The sequence below is a fragment of the Dermacentor silvarum genome, chromosome 4 (genome assembly GCF_013339745.2).
Source record: "Dermacentor silvarum isolate Dsil-2018 chromosome 4, BIME_Dsil_1.4, whole genome shotgun sequence".
Taxonomy (NCBI): Eukaryota; Metazoa; Arthropoda; class Arachnida; order Ixodida; family Ixodidae; genus Dermacentor; species Dermacentor silvarum.
In genome coordinates, this window is record NC_051157.2 from 47,184,128 (window position 1) to 47,205,541 (window position 21,414).

Genomic DNA, 21,414 nt, shown 5'->3' on the forward strand with positions numbered 1-21,414 from the left:
ATTTGCGTGGTTCCTTTGTACCACTGTTGCGTAAATGACAAGGATTGCGTATGAAGTCATTCCCGAATGACGATTACCTATATAGCTTAATGGACGGCTAGCACAACGTTTGAGTTGGGAAACATGCTGCCAAGAGCAATACTTTTACAGCGAAAGCTGTATATGGCTAGGCGAAACGAAAAACCGTTCGTCCCATGTTTCGATAAACTTCTCCGTTGGCTGCGCCGTCAGTTACGTCGTTCTCTACGTCGCACCCAAGTGAGCGCGTCATTGGCAGCGCCGTTAGTGAAGTCGTTCTCTGCGTCGCACATGCTCTGCCCGCAACGCCGGCTCCTCGGCTCGCCGTTGCAACACCACCTAGATAGCACAATGCCTGTTCACTCCGATCCATGACGTCACGCTACCTCGTCCGACTGCCGTAGAATCTAATAGGGATACTCCCGAGTAAGCAACACTGATGTTGACGTCACCGCTTTCGTCACGCCAGCTTTGGAAATGGACGTTTCGGGCCAGGTAGCATGGCGTCATGGATTGGAGTGAACAGGCCTTGTGCTATCAGGTGGTGTTGGCCGTTGTCGCATGCGTTCGATATCTCGAGTTAGCTCGGCGTCGTGGTTAGCAGCATCCGCCCACCATTGGCGCTTGCGTTCCACTTCGCGATTTCAACGTGGACGTTTCGTCGCAGCCGAAGCCAAAGTGCCGCAACTGCCGCCGAAAGCGGGCGTTGGCCCCAGCGAACGCGTTCCCGCCATTGCCACGGTGACGCTGCTCTGCCCGCGACGCCGGCTCCTCGGCTCACCGTTGTCGCATGCGTTCGATATCTCGAGTTAGCTCGGCGTCGTGGTTAGCAGCATCCGCCCGCCATTGGCGCTTGCGTTCCACTAGAAACACAAACATGTAACCAATAATTGAGAAACGCTTCAATACAGCGTCGGTATTAACCCACTGCTAAACACCGGGGCCGCACGTTTCAGCTTTTCAACCATCTGTACGGAGTGCTTGGGCGGTGGCTTTTTTTTTTTTTTTTTTTTCAGTGGAGAACGCGAACCTTGCCTATAGCATGGTGCCTTATATATTTCCCAAAGCATATATAGTCTTCAATGGGAGCGCCTGCCTTCCTAAGTGACGTCACAATCGGAACGCCACCGCCATGCCCTATAGACTTTACGCACTATTTTCCTTCAATAATAGTAATACGCCCTAAAGTGGTAATTTGCTCTAAATTATTCCAATATGATGCCTATAATGTGAGACGTTAGTTTACATCAATTGGAGTTAAAATTTGCAAGACCTAACCATATGTAACTGTGGCGCCAGGTGCCATGATACAGCATTTATAACATGACGCCTGACGCTGAAGTTAGGTGCCTATTACCTCTGAAAATTTTTATAACATCGATGCTACCTTCAGACCTAACAAAAAATAACAAAAATATATCCTAGCCCACGCGGCCCTTGCCGTTATAGTAGTAATGGTTGAGCTAATTTTGTACTCCATTCATGGGGTGTTGTGAAGGCACCGGGTCGAACAACGGCTTTGTGTCATCGGAAGGGTCGCCTTAGCGAATATGCTCGATATAATCCGGCGCCTTGTTCTTACGATACTGACAATGCGTACGAACGGTTAGCGGGCCACGCCCCTTGCGTGTACGTATCTGCCGTCCACGCAAACTATACCTGCGTCATTCAAACTTGCACATCACGTCATCGCAGGCAACATCCCGGCACCTCTAGTGCTGGGCTCCGTGATCGACCACAGCTGTCTGATGTGGCAGGAGGTTTGTCACGAGCGCGGCGCCTGCCTCCTCTACAACAACAAGTTCCTCGCGCTCAGCATGCTCCAGTTCCTGGTGCCGGTCAAGACAGGCTCCATCATTCTGTTCTACGCCTCCCTGGTGGCGCTGCGAAATTTCGAATAATAGACTGACTCGTGCGACCCCTCCTCTCTTTTTTTTCTTTTTTCTTCCTGCTAAACACTGCCGGTATCAAAATATCGCGCTTTTCTTGGGCCTGCTTTCTGACCGCTGTCACACACTCTCTATCGTTTTTGCGGGACAGATTCTCTGGACAGTTGGGCAAAGGTGGACGTTGACAAAACGCCCAGTATGTTCCGTGGACAACCGTGATTTGAATGTGGCGGAATTCAGTGCTGTGAAAACAAACGTTGGTCAAAACAGTGCGTCGCAAATCGCAGCAGGCTCCGGTGGCTGGGCGAGTGCTCGCTTCCTCGTCTAGATGGCGACACCACCCGGCATCCGTGCAAAAAAACATGAGCGCTGGCAGCGCTGGTACCGCGCTTATCAACGAACGGTGATGCGTGATAAATCGATCTTTCAGTGTTGGTATTTTGTGCGGCGACAAATATTAAGAGTAGTATAGTGGGACCTCGTGCAGGAACGTGGCAATGTCCATGCGCTCAATTAACATGCATCAACATAGTGCCATTAAAATGGTCGTAACACTGTTTGTCCCGGAGATGTGGGTAAATCTGGAGGATCCCCCATGGCTGTAGTAGCATTGCTGGTAACGCTGGTCGCGTTCGCGTTCTGGATTTTAAAGTACGCCACAGTCTCGACAACGACATGTAGGAGCAAGGGCGAGTCTGAGCTTTTACGTTGAGCGTCGTAAAACCCCGTGAACGGTAGTAGTCAAAAATGAGCGTGGACCTGAATCTTAACTAATATTTATTGAAAGGAAATAGCTATGGCGGCAACAGTAGCTTATGGTGACAGTGGTGCTATAGACTTCACTAAAATATGACCATATTTTATATAATATAATCACGCTCTAATGCACCATGTACGCGTGCTAGAGGCGAGTGCAGAGAAATGGGTTGCAGTGAGGTCCTCTCGGACCGTCTCAACTCGTATCGAGAGACACGCAGAATGCGGTAACTCCCACCGCAATGAACACGAACCGTTATGACTTCGAAGTCATAACGGTTCGTGTTCATTGCCGTAGAAAAGGCAGTGGGTGAAAAGTGAGAGGGCGGTATTGTAACAGAGAAAAGGCTAATTTTGCCACAAGAGCCCCATCTTTGTGTTCGTGCCTTCGAAGGTACCACGACTGCTAACGCAAAGAAAACAAAGGGCAGCATTCGGTCGCGTTCGAGTACAGTCGCCGTCGTCGATTTTCGCCTGCAACAGTGGGGAGCGTGGCTCGAGAGCGGGGAACGCACGCGCGATTCTTCTGCGGCTCGCTCCTCAACGGGGGACGGTATACCAAAGGTGGGCTCGGACGCGATCAATGCCAGACGAAGGGTGGAGAGGGGGGCACCGTTGATGTGCCTGGCTCTGTGCTGCTGCTCCTGCTGCTGCTGGAGCGGCAGCAGCAGCTTTTGAGGTTCATACCCCGCCTCCTGCGTCCGCGCCGCTAAGACTCTGCGCCGCCTGGTAGGTTCTTCAGCATGCGGATCGGCGCATTGCCGCTGTCATCTTGAAAATGCAGGGCTGTTTGCGAATTTTATGTCATAGTCGCTAGCGATGATGTAGAAACACGGTAGTACGTTGCCTAACTCGTGTGTGCAACGATTGCGCTGTTTGGCAGCTGACCTTGACATTTAGATTGACGTTACGTTAGAGTCAGTTGTCTTGTTCAGAACCTAAAGACCAGCGCAAATCTATAGTACTTGTCATGCGTGCGTAGTCGCGTTAATTGCTTTCGCGCCGCTGAACACGGCAGCGATTCTTCGCTGTTGGTAGAACGTAGAACCGTGCGCACATGAGCTTTATGTACGCCTGCCCATTGTAATTCGCAAACTATAGAGCGAATCAGCCAGCGCACACCGCATGGCGTACAGCGAATGGCGCTAAGCACCGTCTTTGTCTTCCTGCAGTGTTCTGCCGTTTTCTTAGCCTCGCCCCCCGTAGCCTCTTTCGCCTGGACCCGCGTACGTGCCCGGCGGGCTCCCTCTCCGGATATTGTGTTTCCGAATCGCGTGGTGCGTCTATATGACCATTTGTAGGGTACTCGATTGACCGTGGGCGAACGGCATGGGAGAGGCCGCGTCCGAGTGCCCCCCTCCCTCATCGTCCCCCGCTTTACACGGCACTGCGCTTTTCCCCGTAATCCCGGCGATCAGCCAAATGCGCTCACGCAAGTCAGCTTCCCTGCTCGCCTCCCTTTTCGTTTCCTCGCGAGTGTAACCGTATACAAAGGAATGGCATCGGTAGAAGCGGCAAATGCGAAGGCCCCGCAGAAGGTGCACCACTAAAGGCTACAGAGCCTTACTCACGAAGATGCGACGGTGCTGCCGCCAATTTTCGGTGGTATCCAAGAGGAGGTGAGGTAATCCAAAATGCGTGAATTCCGCGAATGCCCTCTCGGGTGTGTACGACTGGCATGATTTAATTTTTCTACTGGGGGAGGGGGGGGGGGGCGTAAGGTGTCAAATTTGTAATACTTTCTTTTACAAAAATGATGATAAAGCTTTATTAAATGCCTCCTTGGTCTGCTGGGGTTGATGGGATTGGGGAAACTGGAGATGTGGAATTCTCCCCCGTACAGTTGCACCATGCGGAGGATGCCCGATTCCGCAGAAAAGGCGTACAGTGCTCGCTGAAGGGCACTGTCAGCCTCCTAGTGCTTTCGTCGAAGAGTTGCGTAGTTCGGGCACTCCCACAACAGACTATTCCAGCTTTTATGGTCTGTCACAGTTTTCATGTTCATCGTCACCGCGTTTTTTCGGGAGAAGTTGTCAGAAAGGAAACCTTCATTTCACCCAGCTAGGGACACGATCCCGAGTAGATGTAGTTGTAGATGTAGAGCCTAGATGTTCGTGGCACACACCCACTCTGGAAGATTGGCCAAGAACCGGGTAGTTCGATATAACAATAAGAAAGGAGAATTACAAAATAATGCAAACAAATTTGTGAATAGGTATTTGAGAATTAATAGAGAGATTATAGCTTATAATTTTAATAGAATGAAGGATTAAATGAAAACAAAAATACAGCTAATTTAATCGTTTTGCAGAAATATAACAAAACTTTATGTTCTGATTTTATAGTCGAAATCTTTCTGACCCTGCAATAAAATCCTAGATGGCATCGCCAACCTTCCTGTCGCTGTGCGCAAGAGTCGAGGCCAGCAAAGATAGTAAATTTTCAACATTTTAGTCTAATCTAAAAAGGCGTAACGGTGTTTCTAAGGTTCTTTTTCCCCAATTCAGGATATATTTTACAATAAATGAGAAATTGATCTATTGTTTCATGTTCCCCGCAAGAGGGTACAGTTCGGTAAGGGAACCAGACCAGCTCTGTGTAGGTAAAAAAAATTTAGAAATTGAATTCGGCAACGTAGTCTAGTGAATGCGACATCAAGTGCTCGCGTATGACAGAGTTTACTATTCTAATAATGCGACAAGTGTTGAAAATTTGAGGAGTTTGTTAAAGAAGGGGCGTGAAATTCACGCAGCATCATTTGTCTCCGAATTCTAGCCCCTATGATGAAAGCTGATGGATGGATGGATGGAAAAACTTTAATGAAATTCCTGAGGTACACGACTCATCGCGCAGCGGACCACTCCCACGTTTGGAGAGTCAGGCCATGCCCGACCGCCGCATCGTGGGCCCTCTTGACAGCCCATAGTTGCGCACCGGCATCGCGGCTCTTGATAGCGGAGGGCCACTTGTCCTCATTGATTTGTTCCGTGCCTCGCAACGAGGTGCTGATGCCGAGATTATTTGAATGACCGGGCCATTCAGGGATGCTTTCGCCAATGAATCTGCCATATCGTTCAGAAATAGGCCCTTACGCCCTGGTACCCAAACCAATCTAATCAAAGCTAAATGAGGGGGCGCTAACGATCGCAAAACCTGGCAACGTGTTGATGTACTTAGTTTACGGAGGGCTAGTATTACAGCTAAAACTTCTGCTAGAAACATCGCTACGAAGTCTAGGAGGCGGAGAGAAAACGCCCGATCGAGAATAGTAGAAAATATTCCAATTGCACACTTTTCTTTATTTTGGGAAGTCTCAGTGGCAATAACTCTCTTGGCCGGTATGTGCAAAAAGTAATCATTTAAGATAAATCTTAGCATGCGGTCAGATAGTGCCTTTGCATTGGGGAAAATATCGTAGATCTGAACTTTAATGGCATTGGTATTGCAACAAACAGGCGTCACCTCACGAATTTGGACGTTTAACTGATCTAGGAGAGTTTGGATAAAAATACTTTGAGGTGTGTGGAATCACGGCCAGTCCTTGAGCAGTCGTCTTTCTTTTCATCCGGTCAGCTTCTGCTCTTTCAGATGGCACTCAAAGGGCAACCCCGGCGATTTTTTTTTTTATGTACACTGACCTTGATAAATTGTGAATATACGTTCTCTCTTGCACTCTGATTATCTGTGCCAAACAATATGACCAAGTCATTTAGTTTTCCTGATAATGAATTTTAAAGATTGGTTACGTGTTCCCGACTCATTCCCACGAATGTATGACTTTTTACTGGCCACCCTGTGTTTGCGACGTCACAGACTACATCGCCACTTGGCCCAGAAACGACGACGCTGGCTCCTTTTTCTACGAGGCAACGGCTGAGAATCATCGTTTGACAGACATGATGACCAGCGCTTCTCTTTGTCTTGCCGCAGCACAATGCGTTGAGCTTGGGAACGTCAGCTGCCTTGCCCAGCATCATTATCATCATCATAATCATCATCAGCTTATTTTTATGTCCTCTGCAGGACGAAGGCCTCTCCCTGTGATCTCCAGTTACCCCTGTCTTGCGCTAGCTGATTCCAATTTCTACCTGCAAATTTCCTAATTTCATCACTCACCTAGTTTTCTGCCGTCCTCGACTGCGCTTCCCTTCTCTTGGCACCCATTCTGTAACTCTAATAGTCCATCGGTTATCGACGCTACGCTCTACGTGGTCTGCCCAGCTCCATTTTTTTTCTCTTAATGTCAATTACAATATCGGTTATCCTCGTTTGCTCTCTGATCCACACCGCTCTCTTCCTGTCTCTTAATGCTACCCCTAACATTTAACATGTTTCGTTGCATTGCTCTTTGTGCTGTCCTTAACTTGATCTCGAGCTTCTTTGTTAAACTTTCAAGTTTCTGCGCCATATGTTAGCACCGGCAGCGGCGGCGGGTCAAAAGCAAACGGCGATCCTTCAGCACTCATATCGTCGCTGAAATCGCTGCTGTCTAGATCAAACGAGCTGTAAAAGCTCCCCGTGTCCTCAGGAGACGTCATCAGCTTCGTTTTTTTTTTTTTTTTTTTTTTTGCGTTAGCACAACGTGTACTGCTTGTTTAGCAGCACGTGTTCGGCGTGTTTACATTACGGTATTGTAGGATCTGACGTCATCGACTCATCGTGACGTTACACGAAGCAGCTACCTGTTTCGGTTTCGGTACCTCGTTTATTGGTTATTTAACATTATTGATGAGTTTCTAAGCAAATTGAATCACCCTGCCGGTGACAGGACTGTCAATGCCATTTGAAGATGACGATATCCTAACATGGTTAAAAAAGACGCCGGGCCCCTGTAAGACTATTCGCACCAGGGCGTCGCTTGCCCTAAAGAGAGAGAGAGAGAGAGAGAAAGAAAGACTGAGAGGTTGGCCATGCTTTGCACTTGGTTTGCTACCCTACACTTTGGTAGGGGAAATAGACGGGATGCGCGAGCACGCATAACAGCGTCAAAACACATTAATGGGCTTCGATCCATACCAACACCATACTGCTGCGAGGCAGAACCTTCGTTGTATGCATCTCTATAATACTCTATTGCGTCGTAGCGCGTCCTTGTTTGCATATTTGTAGCTTGTTTTGATCGTGATTCAGCTCGCGAAAGAATCGCCACCGTTGTCTAACTGCTAAATAAAGGCAAGCGTTATGGCAGCGGCGTTTTAAGAAAAATTGGTGACCTCTGTCGCCGATTACCTAAGCCGGTCTGTCGTTTCTGTGTAAGGAATGGCAGAAATGTAGCACGTTGGTTTGCCTTCCGCTATATATATTACGGAATCGAAAAATGCTGTACTCACTCAGACATAAATTGTAGCAGCAGCGTCATATGGTGAAATCCTGCGACGCTGTCTGAATAAAGCGCGCAGAATCGGGTTACTGAAATGAGCATTTTTTTTTCTGGTGACGTTGAAAAATATCGGCAACAGCGTACTATTGATAGGTGTACTTTCATCTCTCTCTCTCTCTCTCTCTCTCCTTTCTTCACTATACGTTCGCAAAGGAGAGCCTTGGTACGACCATGGCCGCTCAAACAAAACACACGCCGTGGTACATCACGCAGAGTTATGACGTCGCCACCGGCGCTACAGTTACCGTCCACGTCACCGGTACCGCCACAATACGGTAGCGGTAATGTGCTGCACGTTTGACTAAGAGGTCGTAACTTCTTATTTGGGCGATTCGGTGGTACTTGAATAAGATTCAAGAAAATAACTCTCACTCCGTTTCGCGCATGTCCTTTAAAGCTACAATATCTTTCTATCTATGTACTTGGAACTTCAATGCAGCGCAACGCAACGTATAGGACTTTCACTATGCCTGTAAGTTTTGCCTTGTTGCGGTAGTGCAAGCCCTCGGACGCATCAATGCAACAAGTGTGCGGTCGCTGCGAACGTTTCTTCGGGATGTCTCAGTCGACGCATCTGCGCGGAAGCCGTACCTTTCCACCTCGGTAAAATTCGAAAGCCCGTCTTGACTTTATGCGAACTGTCAGCTGCGAAGGAGGCAGCCAGTACACACAAGCTCCGAGAGGCAGCGCGCTTCGCATAGCCTGCTCGTCCGTGACTAATCCTGAAACATTACCAGCACGAAACCTATTTCTGTATAGCACCTTCGTTCGCTTTTCTTCCTTCCGTCTTTCTTCCTGTAAATGTGGCACGTGCAATTAGTGCGTCCCTTAAATTACGCTCGTTCTCTCGCCGAATCAAGTGGGTGCGAGTTAATCAACAGAAAGCCAGTCAACATGCGTAATCAAAGCAGCAAACCTCGCCGCCTCGTCAGGCCCGCAATTCGTTTAGGTGGGCAACAAGAGGCTGCTGTGCTAGCGCGTGGCTATAAGCCGGGCTCAGTACTTCCCGGCTGTGTCAGTATAGCCCGTCGTTCCCCCAGCCCTGTATGCCGCGTGGATGAATCATCCCCGCGCGGAGCACGTCTCGGAGGAAAGTGGGGAATTCGCGCTGCCTCCACGGGAACTCGGCGCTCACCTTTCTTTCTTTTCTTTTTTTTCGATTTTATTTCGGCTTTCGTCTCTCTCTGCTCCGGGTTTTCCGACGTTCGCACGCGCAGCCCGTGGCTCGAGCACCGCCCCCGTTGGTTGGCGGGTGCGTCGGCGAGAGGATGCAGCTTCAGGGGGGCTGCGAGTCTGCGAAGAGAGGAGGGTGGCCGTTTCGGGGGAAGAGTGAGGCTGGGTCGGGGAGTCGGACTGCATGCCCCCGACCGTTTTCGGGGACCGTCTCCAGTCTTACCTTTCTTTTCAACCTCCAGCGCCCGTGTTCTCTTGGTCAATGGGAAAAAATCGATTGTTTGCCTGGCACGTACCCCACGCTCCATGCGACCTTAACCTGCTGCTTCTGCCCCTCCTACTGCCGATGCTGGCGTGATCCCCCCTTCTTTCCTTTGGAACTTTGGCATGACTTGTTCCGTTTCGCACTTCACCTGCCCGTCGTTTGAGCTTTTTCACGTGCGTAACAAGCCTTTTACGGTTTCTAGGTGAGTGACTGATTTAACACGTCATTACTCTCGCCTTATGTCGGATACTAGGAAGCGTGCCCAGGCCGGTCTGCTCGCTTGTGAGTAGTGCGAATCGGTCAGTTTTGGTACATAAGTTCAACGGTCTTGTTAAGCCGATAGCTTGACGTTTATCGAATTGTTGCTGCTGCAGAAACGGGAGCAAGCACCGTTCAACTCACGTCTACGTACATGAAAAGCGGTTAGATATTTATGAATGTCTTGGGCGACCATGGGACAATGAAAAACAAGAAAAACGGTGAAAAAATAACTTTATAAATTAAAGAATGTTCACAGCTTCTCTAAACATCGCTAATGAGTGGTAATCACGGAGGAAAGTTGGATCATGTCAAGTACGCCAAAGCCTTTGTTTCTTTCGTAGTGCGTTTCGTTTTGCGACCGCTCATGTTCCTTTCACGGGTCGTATTCAAACACTTGTAGTTTCACAGCGTACTTTGTGGTGACGTAGTAACATCGATTTGTTGTGTTCGGCCAAGCGCCTACACGTAAGTTACGAGCCACAAGTTTTACTAATTACGAACAAAGAAAATGCGTGGTTACTTCTGTTATGGCGAAATTATTCTACAAAGCGGATAACTTCTTTTAAGAGGCGCTTGTTCTGATAACAAAAGCCCTTATGACTATTTATTTTTTTAGACATTTGGCACCATCGTCGAGCACGAAAAATAATATCGCTTCACTTGGCAACTCTGGTTGGCGTAACATAATGGTATAATATCATCACCCTTGGGGTATTCAGGTACCTGAAACTTATAATACGTCTACGCTTGCGCGACTTGTCCTCCATAAACGAACAAAGGAAGCTCAAAGATTGCAGGCCGAGCTTCGAAACTAAATAACAACTAAAGAGCGCTTAGAACGGTACTTACGGCAAAGCACTAACAAAAATAAGAAAACATGTGCTATGAAACTAAAAGTAAACCATGCAGGTGGTCGCTGTACAAAAGAATTTCCCCTCACCGCGCATGCACCCGTTCCATTCAACGTGCCAGAGGGGGAAAACATCGCACGGTGGGCTTCTCTGCAAGATGAGTCATACTGCGGAGAAGCCTCCGCGTCGCGCTCTCCCGTTTCCCTCTGTTTCATTTTCGTTTGGCGCTGGATGAAACCGCTTGTGCGGGCCAGCTCGCGGCTTTTGTGTTCCCACTGACAGAGCGAGAACACTCGTAAAAGCGAAGAATATATAGTGGGAGGTCAAAATTTCAACAACAAAAAAGGAGGAAGGAAAGAAGGCGAGATAGAAACAAGTAAATTCTAGTGTTCTGTTACGGTCAATATTCCCGACCCCAATGCAAGGAAACATAACGTTCTCACGAACGATGTGTCCGCCTGAACACGAAAAGAGTTTGTCCTTAAGTTGTCAGGTATCAACTTCCTCAAATTAGTTTCCTTCCTAACCTGGCGATAAGAATGAATACTAAGTATGTTAAAGCCACCTCGTTTATCTTCGAAATGGAGAACGTTTGACGCTACATCTCAAATATAAAATAAATTTAAGTTTCCTTGTGTTGCTTTTCTTGTTCGTCCCCGAAAATAACCAGTCTTTCAAATTTCAGAACCTGTTATTCGCACATATATGCCTAGCCGGGCTAGCCCTCTACCGAACTAAGTTCTCTGTGTACTCGGCGCTATGGAGGCTACGTAGATAAAAATGTTCAGGTATTTTTTTTTCACAGAAGTGAGGTACACATGCGAACCACGGAAAAATAAATGATGACATTCATACTGCCAAGTGTGATAGCACCATGGACATGCCATAGAACAAGCCTGCTATGGTGGTGTTGTTGTCACCTTCAACGTGTGGCACGTACCCACGAGGGGGCAATCAAAGCCCGCAACTTAATTACCTTTTTTTTCATATGTTTTTTCTCCAAATATCTATACTCGTTCTAATCTTTATCCTCTACTGATCTGTATTCACTAGAGTGTTGTTTATCTTGCGCAGGTGTTTTTGCGGTGAAAGCCAAATATCGTGGTTTCGGTTGCAATTGTCATCGTCAGGCATATGAGCACCATGTCTTCTGAGCCGAAGTTGCCAGAACAGAAAACTATGTTCGTCTGCAACAAGAATTTCATCTTGGTCTGCGACATGCTCCGAGTCGTTGTCGTCGGGCCCGCTATGAACCACGCTAAATCAGTTTATATGAGTGAAGTTTTCTTGCAGGAGTCCATATTTGTATTTATCTGGCGGCAAAATTTAGGTTGCCAGCAGTGAAAATGAAAGTCATGGTATCACGCGCATTTTGAATTTATCTCATGTCCAAACAGTACATGCCAGTAAGTTCAAAAGAAACAAGTCGCGGAAAAAGCAAGTGTGGCAGACAGTTGGCGGATAAATTAAGATGAAATGTTTTGAATCAGTAAAAAGAAAGGGAGAAAATTGAATAGCGCGCTCAGAGAACAAGCGTTGTGTTTATAGGTATTAGAACCAACCAAGGAAATTACCAATTCTGCAGAGTTAAAAAGAGACGTATACGGTATGAATATACAACGTTGCAAAAAAAGAAATAACCGCGTGACAGTATTCTTTAATAGGCAATATCGAACAGCTCGATGATATATTTATTAGATATTCGTTGACGTTACGTTTGAGAGACTGATGAAATGCGCATTACTTGGATATCAGGTGCAGAGTTGCCAGATGCCACCAAGCAAACAAGCTAATAATCATCCCAAAAGAAGCCCCAAAAAAGCGGCGGGACTTTTGCGAAGAAGCCCAAGAGAAGCGGAAGTTGAACAAATTTTCTCGTTCTTGAAAATAGTGTAATTATAGTATGAAAAATCGCAAAAATACGAAGGGAAGGTAAACAAATAACTTTAATTATTTGTACAAAGAAAATATGCGCAAGAATGAACGAAAGCACACATTTACTTTTTTAAATAGTCTCCAGGGTAGTTCGCACCGTGTTCATTGCACGTTTGCCAGCACATGAATCTCACACTTGCAATACTGGCGTGCTGCTTTTTTATTGTCTCCTGTGACAGGGCATAACCAGTCCTTGAGCTGCGTTTCCTTTTCGCACTCTTTACGATATCTTTTACCATACTTCGACCACTTACACTACGACGACCACGATTGCTGGCAAGGCGTCAAAGCATTGATGAATGGATAAGAACAGTTTCGTATTTTGTGACTCCTGCTGCTTTCGCGTATATCTAACGATGAACGCGTGTGATAGGCACTAAAATAACAATATTTGCTGGAAAATCGCGAATGAGCCCCCCCCCCCCCCCCCCCCCAAAAAAAAAAAAAGAAAGAAAAAACGCGACAAGCGACTGTAAAAATCTACAAGCGGCTCGGTGAAAAAAGAAGCCCAAATCCGCTTATTATAAGTGGAACTGGCAACCCTGATCAAGTGGTACGGTATTCCAGAGCGATATGCTTCAAAACATGCAAGGTTCCCCCCACAGTGGGCGTGGGGTAATTGCCGCCTTCTACCCCGGCCCACCGCTCCAGTTGACCGCCCACCCCTTTTTCGGGCGGGCTCGGCAATTATATATTGGTCGATTTAGTCAAAGTTCCCGATCCTTTCCTTCTTTATTTTCTTTTTCGCGATTCACAGGTGTTCCTTTATTACAAGGGGAAATATTATAAAGACATTTGAAGTAGAAGTTTAGAAAATTGCACTTTTCTAGTGTGCTCTTGACAAAACGTTGTTAGAAAATCGGGTTTTGAGAGGTCGATCGCACCGCGGATGGCGTGCGAAAAAAAGATCTGATCTTCGGAAAACCTACTATTGTTAAGGTTTACGAGGTTAGGGCGAGCGATACCCTCAATATGCAACTGGTTATTTATGAGAAGAAACATGATTAATCACAACTTATGACCAATCAACATGCGTACTGATAGAAGATGGAGAGTCCGAAGAACAGCCGCAGAGTGGGATGAAGATATCACTATAATGTCATCAGCCGTACCACTTGTTCTAGTAGAGTGAAGTTGCGAGAGATTCGTGGTCGGTGTTTCCCTACGATGACACGCAGTATGGAGGATGACTCTGCGTAAAAGTTGCTACGACCCGCCTCCGGGACAAACATTCATGTCACGCGGCCAAAAACGACGCCAAGTGGTTCGTATACTGTCGCTCGGACAACGAATACATTCCGGGCGCTTCCAAGCGGCGAACGCCGCCCCGTGTTACTAGCGGCGAGCATGAACGAGCGTGTCCGCACGCGTAGGCGGTTGTCTGTGCATTTGTGGCCTAGTGCAAAACCTGCTCCCTCTCTCTAATGCGTGTGCAATTGCGACGACGCTCGACGCTGGAAGACGCTAGCGCAGCAACTAGCAAGCCCAGACATGACGACCGACCGTCGGCCGCGCCTGCTTCTGCTGATGGTTACCTTGCTCTCCTGGAAATGTGTATTAAAAAGCAACGCGGCCTCTCGGGCGGACGAGACATATCCATCGCCTTTGATATTCTTGTTTTCTCCTTTCTATCCATTCTTTCTTTTTCTTTAGCTGACCGCTGTTCACATAGCGATGTAAATAAGTGTATTTGGTTTTCTTTAGCGTTGCCTTGTAACTGCCGATTCCTCTCCTAGTCCAGTTCTAGGCCGCTGAGTCAACGTGCTACCCCTTGGAACGAGACGCTCATGCGACAGTATATATGTACGCATAACTCAAAGACATAAGAACGTTTGATTTTCAAAAGGAGCTTGTTTCCATCATGTCATGAATACGAAATGACATTTTCTGAATATTTGATTGGGCATGGCTGTGGAATATTAGGTGCTCATATTAAACAGCTCCTAGACATTTTTTTTAGGTTCAGATCTTGCTGATTACGTGATTGTTAATTAACACTGAGGACCTATACGAATGATGTTTGCGGAGAATGACAAAATCATAAATGTTAAAACTTTTCCGTCACATCTCCGTCACAACCACGAATGACCATTAGTTAGATAATTGCTGAGTTTGTGCTTGCGGTGCGAGTAGATTTCATCGTAGAGAACGCAGTGGATACAGATCAAGTACTTTTGCGTGTTCAATTGTACCATGTCCTTGCAGGGAAATATATTAAAGTTCGCTAGCTTGTGTGTCTGGTTTCCTTAAAATGTTATCTATATAATCCGGGCTTGTCGATGAACAAGTAACTAGTCCCGAACAGTGGGTGACAAAATTCATGACGTTACTAGGATGTAGTGCAGGAACTTCACGGTGGCGTCGCCATATATCTTCCTTATTATATATATATATATATATATATATATATATATATTGCTTACGGCGGCGCAACTTCATTCAGTGACATTTTTGGCTTTGCAGTATTGTAATTTGTTACTATACTGCTCTTGACTAAATATTTCACTTTGCTGTTTTTTTTAAGGCTTTTATTTGAACGGCCCTCTGCAGGATCGTTTTGACATGCATTCTGACTTGTTGTGTATAAAACGACGCACGGCTTCATTTTTGTGTGGTTCCCGCCTGTTGAAAACAGATCACGAATCTAGCGCGTTGTAGTATTTCACTAGGTTTAATTTTCCTTCTATTGATCATTGTATAAGTTGTAAATGAAATGTTCTTAGTTGTATCGTGGCTGCCAACCTACAATCAACCAAGCGGGGACCATGCATCGACTTTATCGAGCATTCGCGTAAGTTCTTCGCCCCTTATGTTTTACGTTATTCTCACAGACGCTCACTTTTTATCGCAGCTTGCCTTTTATCCTACAGGATTGTTTAACTATTGCGACAGCTAGTCTTCCAAACGCAACAGCTGCCGTTCCCCCCCCCCCCCTTTTTTTTTGTGCAAGTTGTAGGAATGAAATCAGTAGGCAAGCGAGAACAAAAGGCTTTGACCGAGAAAGCAGTTAGGCAGGCACGCCAAGATCTCCGAGTGAATAATGATTCTCCGGAATCATTTGAAAATGTTGGGACTGCGCTTTTTACGGCTTTATACGCTGTTCCTTAATTAGATTGCAGCACGCATGTCGGGATGCGGCCAGCGGCCACTCAACTTCAAGCGCGAAATAAAAGAAGGAATAAGAATGCACTGCGGTCGGGGACTATTCGAGGCGGGTGGGCAAGACACTCGCAGTGAGAGTTGCTGCAGGCAAGGTCTGTCTGCCTGTCTTTCTCTCTTTCGCACTGCGCAGTTTTCGAAACTGACAAATCTGCGAGCGGGTTTAACGGAGATTTCATTTAGGAAAGCTTTAGTCACAAAAGAAATAAATAAAATGTAAGTAAGCATGAAGGGAGACGAGGCTAAAGATGCGCTCAATGAAGCCGACAGCTTCGTTCTGTCCCAAAAAATTAAATTAATAAAAAAACGTAATCCCTCTCTTTGTTGTTCTTAATACCTCTCGGAGACACAAGTTCATTACCGTACGAATTATTGACCGTGCTCGGAGCTAAGCTCAAGAGCGACGAATGAGCAGCGTAACGGCAAAGACAAGAACGAGCCGCCGCCCCCGCTCACCACGTTTCTCGAATCCTTCGGTCGAAAACAAACCCCGCTTCGCAATGCTGCAATGGAAAGGACAGAAATAGAGGGCGAGAGCGAAAATAAGGGAGAAGAGAAAAAAAAAGCGAGGAAAACGAGAAAGAAAAATGCGAAACTTTTCTTCCCTCATTTCTCTCTTTCTTTCCTCCTCGCCCCGCCGAAGCATCGCCATTTGAACCACGTTTCCCGTTGCTTGCTTCGTGACGTCACCGCCGGTGTTGGCGGTCATTGGCCCCGTGGCGAAGGGGAAACGCGACTGTTCCCTAAACATACGAGAAGGGGGAAAGGGACGGCGTCGCGAAGGGAGGCGAGGGAAGGAGTTGGGGAAGAGGGGTGGGTCTGCCGCTTCGGGTAGAAAGGCGGCTACCAGCGCACCACTGGAGCGGATCGACACCGGGCCGCACCTTCGCGGGAGAAGAGGTCGTGGTGGTGGCGCTGTCCGAGAAAAACCTGTTGCTGGGAAAGATGGTCAAACACCGTTAAGTAAAGGCACGACCGGTTGATGAAAACACACAAGGCTTTTATCTTGCGGCCGCGGTAAAGGAACGGCTACAAAGAACACTCGCATAGGAAAGGAGATGAACGCAGGCGCACGCTAAGAACTGGAGAGCCGAAACGTGAAAATATACCCTTGAAAACAGGTTCGCGAAACGAAAGAAAAGGAAAGAACATGGCATACTAACAAGAACCGCAGGCTTCGGACACGTCACACTGGTTATCACGTCTGCAACGCCGTTAAAGCGATTTCTATAACAGCAGTAAAAAACGAACTCAAGCGGCCAGGAACAGACTTTAATCGAGTACGACTCAATTGAAGCTTCACTGGGACTCTTTTAAGGTGTCAGCTGTATAGAGGTCATCAACGGGAGTCTCACGAAAAGGGGGATAGAAAAAGTAAAATAGGTCCTCTTCGAAAATCGCAGTGACGCGCAAATTCTCTTTTTTCACCAGCGACATACCGCGCCTGAGCAATATGAAAGTGAACATCGAAATTACATTCAAGAGGCCATGGTGACTGAAGACGCATGCCTTGCGTAAAAGCGTTCAATGAGACTAAATGTTCAATGGGAAAGCTAATCGTTGCTTATTGACATGTCAGACTCGAATTCACGCATCGCGAGCAATCGTTGTTTAAAAACGAATTTGACGTCCCCTCGTGTGTTGTTCATGACTCGTAAATCACCATGGTGGCGAAATAGCCTCTCCTCTATAAACGTTTTTAAGTCGAGTCGGTTTAACGGTAGTCTGGAGATAGATAGGAGATGGACGTCATATCGAGGCGGGATGCACAATATAGATGTTCATTGATTTCGTGGCACCCACAACAGTAGCACGTTGGTCTGTGGACCATTCATAAAATGAAATAATAAGCGGTTGCAAACAACCATTCCGACAGCCACAGGTAGTACAGCAGTGTTGTATACCATTATGAATAAACAAATAGCACTGCGTACCTTTCTGTGTCCGTGGCGTGAGCGTTGCGACGCTTTCAGGACATGCAGTAGAACATCGTATACTATACACACACCGAATTACTAACAGATGCTGTAAGTCAGAAAACATGAAAATTGTGCATTTGCCCCTGTACAAACACGTGTGCCTGGTTTGCAACTTTCTCCACTGCTCGTTTGGCGAGTATCGCATTCGCGTTTTTTTTTTTTTTTTCCGCGTGTCAGAGTCATCCTGATTCGAAAAAGCGAGGAAATCGCCAGAAGGACTAAGCAAGTTTTGTATAAAGGGTTCGCCGGAGCTATAATATGGAGGCTTATGCAAGGACGCTTTATCTTCACACAAACTGCAAGTAAACGTTAACTGGCTGATTGATGTAACAATCGTTGCTGTAACACTACGGCAGGTTCTCCTCGAAGCTTTTCCCTATATTACGTAAGGCGAGCTCGTGTGGCGCAAGAAGCAAGAGACCCCGTTAATCAGTGTTTGAACCGAGCACGGTGTGTACCGGATACAAAAACGCGAAATGAAGACGGGACAGCATGCGTTTTCTTGCGCTTGGTATGCTGGGGCAATGGCGCTTTTGTTCGTTCACTTTCGGGGATACAATCACGTTTACCGGATTTCGCGTGATTACAGCGGTGGACGCGTCGGCGTCTGCGGGAGACAACGTTCCATGCACTGTGCAAAGACAGGAGACTTTGGCACTGTGCCGGGAAGGCTGTCGTCCGTATATATAGACACAGACGCGAACGCGAAAGGTATATTCTCGAAAGTAAACTACCAAGAATACCCCCCCCCCCCCCGCCTTCCCGTGTGCATACTAGTGGAAATTAAGAGGAAGGGGTGGAGTTGGGCAGGCCATGTAATACGTAGGGCAAGTAATCGGGGGCCTATTACAGTTACAGAATGGGTGCCATGGATGAATTTGAGAAACTTGCAGGCGAATGGTGTCAGCTGGAGCAAGACAGATAGTTGAAGGTCAAAGAGAGACACCTTCGTCCTGCGGGTGTGCGTTAACTAGGATTATTATTATCATGATGATGATGATGATGATGATGATGATGATGATGATGATGCACTTCGCGCTATACTGTGCTGCGAAGTTAAGACGCTCTGAGTTGCGAGCACCACTCAGAAAACGCTTGGAAAAAAGAAACAAACAAACAAACAAACAAAGAAGAGATATGGAAGGTCTATAACGGTGCGCGGAGGTCGCTGTCGTTGGCGCCATTAAACACAACATTCGGTTGGGCATTGCAGTGCACTTATGCGTGTTAGAAGAAAGCAAAAGCCGTGATTTCGTTTTCTATTTCGCGAACCAAGCGCTAGTTTATATGCCGTATGCCTTAATTACGCATGCCTATAGAGGGTAAATAGAAGTTACCAGGAGCTTAAAGGGCAGGAAAAAAAAAAAAGATAGAGAAAACGTGCCCTGGAACATGAACGTAATATAGAACCAGTAAACGCGTCGTTCCGTTATACACCGTGTGTTTCATACCATGTCTTGACGTGTTACGGGATAAAACGAAAGTTTGAGAAAAAAAATGTCGTGCCGTTCCTTTTTTCTTCATCTGAGATACCACGTCAGTATACGAACGTTATGTTACATGTATGGGAGCTGCGAATAGATCAGAAACGACGAAAAAGCGAGACAGGTACGTAGCTATGCACCACGTTTAAAAATTCCCGCACTTCCTTGCCGTGTCGTCACAAATTGGGGCATCGTTTGCTCGGCACTAATGTTATTAACAAAAAAAAAAAAAAAGGCACGCCGCAGTAGGGGTCGATTCCCGGCCGCGGCCGGGTCGTATTCCAATGAGGGCGGGACGCAAGAACGATCGTGTGCACCTTAAGCCATGTGGTCAAAATTAAAAAGGAGCCCTCGATCTACTACGGCGTCCCTCATTAACCCGCTGTGCAATTTTCTCACTATTCGCATTCGATGCCAACCATTATCCCCGACGCACAAAGTTCAGGGACCTCCGGTGCCTGGTGAAGAACCACGTGACGCAGCTCCTCTTGTCCATGTGGCACCTTTGAGCCTTGAACGAGAAAGAAGTAAAACGAGGAAGCAGCTAGGAATCGATCCCGTTTGGGGCGTCGCGCAGATTTCCTGGAAGACCGTTTTCCCGCTTCGGGAGACCGTTGGCTTGTGGGGGCGCTAGAAACACGTAGGGAGGTTTGCCAGAATAGAGAAGGACAAAAAAAAAAAAAAACAAATAAATTAGACTAAGTGAAAACTTCCTAATTTTTCTAGATGCGGGAGAGCAAGTTGATTGTTTCTTTAGTCGCCGCGACGTTGCTTCGAAGAGTGGCCAAACGCCGACTCGATTGCTGTCGAAGCGGTCGGACGGTACATGGGAGGTTGCACAAGCGATGCGTAACAATCTTTCGTAACATTACGCCGAAATCGCTTACTTTCCTTTGCTTGTTTGCGCGTAAATTAATTTCTCTTCATCATCGTTTTCGAATTATGAACGGAAAACGAGGAATCAGACCGTTTAGTTCAGAATCATAGGAAGGAAGTCCGTGGGCAGCGCGTTTATGCCGGAACTCCGATTACTGAGACACTGAAAAAAATAATGTGCTCCTCTTCTCACTGGCCTTATCTCTCTTTCTGATTTGTTTCTTGAGCTGCTGCACACAATTTTTACTGAATACTAACACATGATCAACAACTAATCAAGAGTGTGATAACAATGTGTAAAAAAAAATACGCCTAGCAAGTCAAAAAACAAAATTTATTTTACTTGCGGACCATTTCCTCTATTTCTTCTTCTTTTTTTTAATCTCACGATCATCGAACTCGATCTCATAACTGTAAACACGTCTTGTTCTTTTCTTTTGTCGAGACGGCTCGCGGTTCTGGAGCGTGCTGTATGGTATATATTGCGCAGTCGCATTTCCTTTTTTACTCTACGCCATTCATCAAATAAGATTCGTTTTCCCATCTTCTCCCTCTGTTACCCATTCCGCAAACTTTGTTTTCTTGCACTGCTCCTGGGTACAGTACTTCCGCGTTCTATACGTAAACAAGTCAACTGCTCTCGAACGGGCAAAGGAGAAAGCGAGCGAGTACGCGAAGGCGATCGAGTTACAACTACTGATAGCACGACTGACGCGTAACCGTAATTTCCGCATAGTGCTCAACGATCTGCGGAGTTGCCTCCTTTTCCCCTGGTTCGCCGTCAGCTTCCCGCTTCCTGCTTCCCCTTTCCTGTCCTCCACCCTCGGTCTCCTAGTCGTGGAGTCATTTCGCGGTCATGCCGTCGATGCCCGGGCCCTTCACCTCGAAAGTTCAAAGTCCTCTCGGCCGGGGACAATGCGTCGGGACTCCTGGGGAACCGGCGGTACCTAGTTTGCTGGCTCCGGTTGTCCCTAAGGCGGTCTCCCCTTTTCCCTAGGACTCTGACCATGGCGCTATCTCGCTGCGTGAAGAGGCGCGTCGTGCCGTCGCATGTATTTAAGCTTGCGAAAAATCTTAGTTGGCCATCAAGTTCGTGCACATGTTTTTCACGCACATACACGGAGAGAGAAAGAAACCACGTGCTTGTCCACGTCACTTTGCGCGAGGTGTAGGGGAGAAACGGCAGCTTTTCACACGCTCGTCTCGATGTAATCGAAGAAAATAAACAACTCATGCCAAAACTGACTGGTAAATTGTACCGTTGCTATCGTCGTGGTTGAACTGCATCGAATTGCCAGCTGGAATCTGTTGGTTTAGCTGCAGTCTCTGATATTTCCGTATGGTTAAACAAATGCGAACGGGACAATGCTTCATTTGGACTGGCAAGT